This window comes from Salmo trutta, chromosome 7 (genome assembly GCF_901001165.1).
Source record: "Salmo trutta chromosome 7, fSalTru1.1, whole genome shotgun sequence".
Lineage (NCBI taxonomy): Eukaryota > Metazoa > Chordata > Actinopteri > Salmoniformes > Salmonidae > Salmo > Salmo trutta.
In genome coordinates this window covers 57,288,663-57,294,756 of record NC_042963.1, presented here as the reverse complement: position 1 = coordinate 57,294,756, position 6,094 = coordinate 57,288,663, and the positions used below count along the sequence as shown (strand labels likewise).

General features: G+C 42.7%; 1 long non-coding RNA gene across 1 annotated transcript; it reads left to right on the top strand.

The window, feature by feature from the left end:
* Positions 1–2,229: 2,229 nt before the first annotated feature.
* Positions 2,230–2,912, top strand: LOC115196598 (uncharacterized). Its single transcript, XR_003878876.1, has 2 exons — positions 2,230–2,337; positions 2,539–2,912. It is a non-coding gene; the product is annotated as an uncharacterized LOC115196598 (long non-coding RNA).
* The last annotated feature ends 3,182 nt before the right edge of the window (positions 2,913–6,094 follow it).

The window sequence follows — 6,094 nt, the reverse complement described above, 5'->3', positions numbered from 1 at the left end:
ACTGAGATAGCTACAATAAGTAATCTAACTCAACACTTAACTACTATAAACTCATTAAAAATTACAATAAATATAGGTTCATTATTCCTAAGGCTTTTATTAAGCAGTGCTTATGCCACCTTTTATAAAGCACAGGTTTGTCTAATTTGACACAGTGGGTTATGTCATACAGTTCTGCCACATTTATGAACCCTTTATAAAGCATGACATATGGTTATAGATGATTTGTAACACATTTCTGTAGTGTTTATGAAGCCTTTATACTGACCATGTCATTGGACCCTGTCATTGGACCCTGTCATTGGACCATGTCATTGGACCATGATATTGGAACATGTCATTGGACCATGTCATTGGACCTGACCTCTTATGAACATAACCTCTTATGAACCTCTTATGAACATAACCTCTTATGAACATAACCTCTAATGAACATAACCTCTTATGAACATAACCTCTCATGAACATAACCTCTCATGACTTAATAAATCAATGTTGAGTTTTGTAGATGAAACTGAATACAGATATGATGTGATATACACTGCTCAATGAAATAAAGGGAACACTAAAATAACACATCCTAGATCTGAATGAATTAAATAATCTTATTAAATACTTTTTTCTTTACATAGTTGAATGTGGTGACAACAAAATCACACAAAAATAATCAATGGAAATCACATTTATCAACCCATGGAGGTCTGGATTTGGAGTCACAGTCAAAATTAAAGTGGAAAACCACACTACAGGCTGACCCAACTTTGATGTAATGTTCTTAAAACAAGTCAAAATGAGGCTCAGTAGTGTGTGTGGCTTCCACGCGCCTGTATGACCTCCCTACAACGCCTGGGCATGCTCCTGATGAGGTGGCGGTTTGTCTCCTGAGGGATCTCCTCCCAGACCTGGACTAAAGCATCCGCCAACTCCTAGACAGTCTGTGGCGCAACGTGGCGTTGGTGGATGGAGCGATACATGATGTCCCAGGTGTGCTCAATTGGATTCAGGTCTGGGGAACAGGCGGGCCAGTCCATAGCATCAATGCCTTCCTCTTGCAGGAACTGCTGACACACTCCAGCCACATGAGGTCTTGCATTGTCTTGCATTAGGAGGAACCCAGGGCCAACCGCACCAGCATATGGCCTCACAAGGGGTCTGAGGATCTCATCTTGGTACCTAATGGCAGTCAGGCTACCTCTGGCGAGCACATGGAGGGTTGTGCGGCCCCCCAAAGAAATGCCACCCCACACCATGACTGACCCACCGCCAAACCGGCCATGCTGGAGGATGTTGCAGGCAGCAGAACGTTCTCCACGGCGTCTCCAGACTCTGTCACGTCTGTCACATGTGCTCAGTGTGAACCTGCTTTCATCTGTGAAGAGCACAGGGCGCCAGTGGCGAATTTGCCAATCTTGGTGTTCTCTGGCAAATGCCAAACGTCCTGCACGGTGTTGGGCTATAAGCACAACCCCCACCTGTGGACGTCAGGCCCTCATACCACCCTCATGGAGTCTGTTTCTGACCGTTTGTGCAGACACATGCACATTTGTGGCCTGCTGGAGGTCATTTTGCAGGGCTCTGGCAGTGCTCCTCCTGCTCTTCCTTGCACATGGGCAGAGGTAGCGGTCCTGCTGCTGGGTTGTTGCCCTCCTACGGCCTCCTCCACGTCTCCTGATGTACTGGCCTGTCTCCTCCATGCTCTGGACACTACGCTGAGAGACACAGCAAACCTTCTTGCCACAGCTCCCATTGATGTGCCATCCTGGATGAGCTGCACTACCTGAGCCACTTGTGTGGGTTGTAGACTCCGTCTCATGCTACCACTAGAGTGAAAGCACCGCCAGCATTCAAAAGTGACCAAAACATCAGCCAGGAAGCATAGGAACTGAGAAGTGGTCTGTGGTCACCACCTGCAGAACCACTCCTTTATTGGGGGTGTCTTGTTAATTGCCTATAGTTTCCACCTGTTGTCTATTCCATTTGCACAACAGCATGTGACATTTATTGTCAATCAGTGTTGCTTCCTAAGTGGACAGTTTGATTTCACAGAAGTGTGATTGACTTGGAGTTACATTGTGTTGTTTAAGTGTTCCCTTTATTTTTTTGAGCAGTGTACTTTTTCAAGTTGCTCAAAGTCTGTGCACTTTACATAGTAAGGGGGAAACTCACCACTTTAAAATGTCCTCCTTAACTCTGTCTACCTAAACAGGCACTTTACATAGTCACTGTGATGTGAAGAACACCACCAGCCACATGAGGTCACCTAGAGGTGAATAACTGCAGGTCTACTGTGCCAGTGGAAATCTCAGCCTGCGGGGGATCCTGTGGAACGTCTTCTATGTGAGTACAAACTCTAAATAAGAACACACACACACACGCCAAAAAAGCACATAGAAACAAATGCAACATGCATTTGGGTCTTGCATGAATTTGTACTTGGGGAATTGGATAGAAGGGTGAGAAATCAGTGGGAGCTTACCTATAGCAGAATAAATGTAATACTGTTTCTAACAGTGATGTTTGTTGTGTCCTGTTTGCTAGGTACTCTGCAGAGAAAAACACCTTGATGCACTCCTGCTCCTGCTGTCAGGAGATGTCTACCAGTGAGAGGAAGGTGGAGATGCTCTGCCCTGACGGGAAGAAGATCATGCAGAACTACATTTACATTGATAAGTGCGGCTGCCATGACTCTGAGTGTGACAAGAAGAACCACGTAGATTAGGCCTTGAAGAATGAAGTCTTTTGATTTGTTCTTATTTACATTAACTGCATGGAATATTAAATACTTTTATCTAAAGGGAACCAATAGGGGCTGTCTAATTATCATATAGGCTACTTTCATGAACTGTATGTCCTTTCTCTCTACACTATCATAGACATTATGCAAACGTATTAAACTGATGAAGAAGCATGAAGTCATTATCTTTCTTGTTTTATTTCATATTGTCAAGTGCATCAATGTGTGACTAGGTAAAAAGTACACATAGATTTTAATAAAGAACACATTCATTACATAACTGTTACTATTAACCTCTCTCGGGTATGTGGGACGATTTCGTCCCACCTACGTAACAGCTACTGAAATTCCAGTGGCGCGATTTTTGAATCGTTAGAAATACTATTACTTCAATTTCTCAAACATATGACTATTTTACAGCTATTTAAAGACAAGAATCTCGTTAATCTAACCCCACTGTCCGATTTCAAAAAGGCTTTACAACGAAAGCAAAACATTAGATTATGTCAGCAGAGTGCCCAGCCAGAAAAAATCAGACAGCCATTTTTCAAGCTAGCATATCATGTCACATAAACCCAAACCACAGCTAAATGCAGCACTAACCTTTGATGATCTTCATCAGATGACACACCTAGGACATTGTGTTATACAATACATGCATGTCTGTTCAATCAAGTTCATATTTATATCAAAAAACAGCTTTTTGCATTAGCATGTGACGTTCAGAAAAAGCATAACCCCCGCAAACTTCCGGGGAATTTACTAACAGTTTGCTAAATTACTCACGATAAACGTTCACAAAAAGCATAACAATTATTTTAAGAATTATAGATACATTACTCCTCTATGCACTCGATATGTCCGATTTTAAAATAGCTTTTCGGATGAAGCACATTTTGCAATAATCTAAGTACATAGCCCGGCATTACAGGGCTAGCTATTTAGATACCCACCCAGGTCAGCCTCCACCAAAATCCCATTTCCTATAAGAAAAATGTTCTTACCTTGCTTGTTCTTCATCAGAATACACTGCCAGGACTTCTACTTCAATAACAAATGTTGGTTTGGTCCCAAATAATCCATCGTTATATCCAAACAGCGACGTTTTGTTCGTGAGTTCTAGACACTATCAGAATGCTTCTTCACGGTCCTGCGCATGGCGCATTGGCGTGTCAAAAATGTCTAAATATTCCATTACCGTACTTCGAAGCATGTCAACCGCTGTTTAAAACCAATTTTTATGCCATTCAACTCGTAGATAAGTGATAATATTCCGACCGGGAGTATGCATTGAGCCTAAACAGTCGAATAAAATTTCTCCTCAGAAGCGACTCATGCACGCGCCTCATTCAAAGGTCCTCGGAGCAGCCACTTACAAAAGGTGATAATGTGTTTCAGCCTGAGGCTCCCTCGTAAACCTTCAGTTATTTCCCGGGCTCTGAGAGCCTATCGGAGCCCTGGGAATTGTCACGTTACAGCTAAGATCCTTACTTTTCAATAAAAAGATGCAAGACGCACGACTCCTTGTCAGACAGGGTACTTCCTGCTTGAAACCTTGTCAGGTTTTTGCCTGCCATAGGAGTTCTGTTATACTCACAGACACCATTCAAACAGTTTTAGAAAATTCAGAGTGTTTTCTATCCAAACCTGAACAATAATATGCATATTCTAGCTTCTGAGTTGGTGTAGGAGGCAGTTAAAAATGGGAACATATTTTTTCCAAAATTCTCAATACTGCCCCCTAGCCCAGACAGGTTAAAAGGGGCAATCTGCAATTCAAACAATAACATTTTGGCCAACCTGCCATTGTTTTGGCAAAAAGCTGAAGGATGGTGCTGGAGAAACTTAACCACTCTCAAATTCATAGACAGGGCCATGGATGCAAGGACTGACCGTCCATGATATCAAAATTGTAGTTTTAATCGTGTTTTGAGGCTATACAGTTTTTGTTAGCAGTTATGTTGTTTACAAACATTGGAATAAAACAATCTTATATTCTGGGTTGTGATGGGCTATGACAGTTGAACTCAGCTCATTAGTCTGCTAAAATAAATTGATTGGTTGATGCTAAAGTGTTAAGTGATGGCAAGAAAATAGGGAGGTATAAGGTGTTGAGAAGCGTTCCTGAACAAGCAGGGTAGTATAACGTGTTGTCGAGTTGTCTGGGTGTTCACAGTGTGGTGTATGGTGGGTGTATGGTGGGTGTGAGGCAATGAAGCAGACAGTGGAGGTGCAACAACTGAGAGTGGAGGCAGTGAGGGTGGTCCAGGACCAGGGAGAGACAGGACAAGGTGGAGAAGACAGTGAGAATGGTCCAGGACCAGGGAGATACAAGATCAAGGTAGAGAAATGTGGTGGAATTATTGTAATCAAAAGAAGAGACTTTTAGATTTCTTCAAAACAATCAAACTATTATTTATTACTGCAGTAATGGAGCTGGTCAGTAATCACCCTGGAGGTGATCACTGAGAACTCAACCAGCTGGTTTGAGCCACAGCATTTTATATCACCCCTGGAGGTGATCACTGAGAACTCAATGAGCGGATTTGAGCCACATCATTTTATAGCAAAGTCCATCCTCCTGGATGTTCATGACAAACAACAGATGTGTGGAATGGGTCACAAGGTTACTAATAATTCACAGCAAACAGTATCTGCTGTATATACTTTCCTCATTGTGTAGAGACCAGGGTCTGGCCCCCCATCTCCATACTGGAGCCATCTCCCCCTGGTTCCCCAGTACAGAAACATTAACTCATGCTATGGAATGCGGTATAACCCAAAGACATCGTACATCTCCTGTCAGTGTTAAATCTCCCAGAGGCCCACTTTCAGTTCACGCAGACACAATAGAGTTGTAAGAACCCTCTATACTGTTGAATAAAACAACCATTTGATGCAATTACAGCATTATAACATAATCTTGCAATGTTGCTCTCACAGAAGACAGTGAGAATGGTCCAGGACCAGGGAGATACAAGATCAAGGTAGAGAAGACAGTGAGAATGGTCCAGGACCAGGATCAAGGTGGAGAGGACAGTGAGAATGGTCCAGGACCAGGATCAAGGTGGAGAGGACAGTGAGAATGGTCCAGGACCAGAGAGATACAGGATCAAGGGAGATTAAGGTAGGAGTATTGAGCAGTTTCAGTGCCAACAGAAATTGTATTTGAATTCCATAATTTAGCATTTCTTTATTATATATATTTTTTATGTGTGTACTTTTAACCCCTTTTTCTCCCCCATTTCCTGATATCCACTTAGTAGTTACAGTCTTGTCCCATCTCTGTAACTCCCGTACGGACTCGGGATAGCCAAAGGTCGAGAGCCATGCGCCCTGCAAAACACAACCCTACCAAGT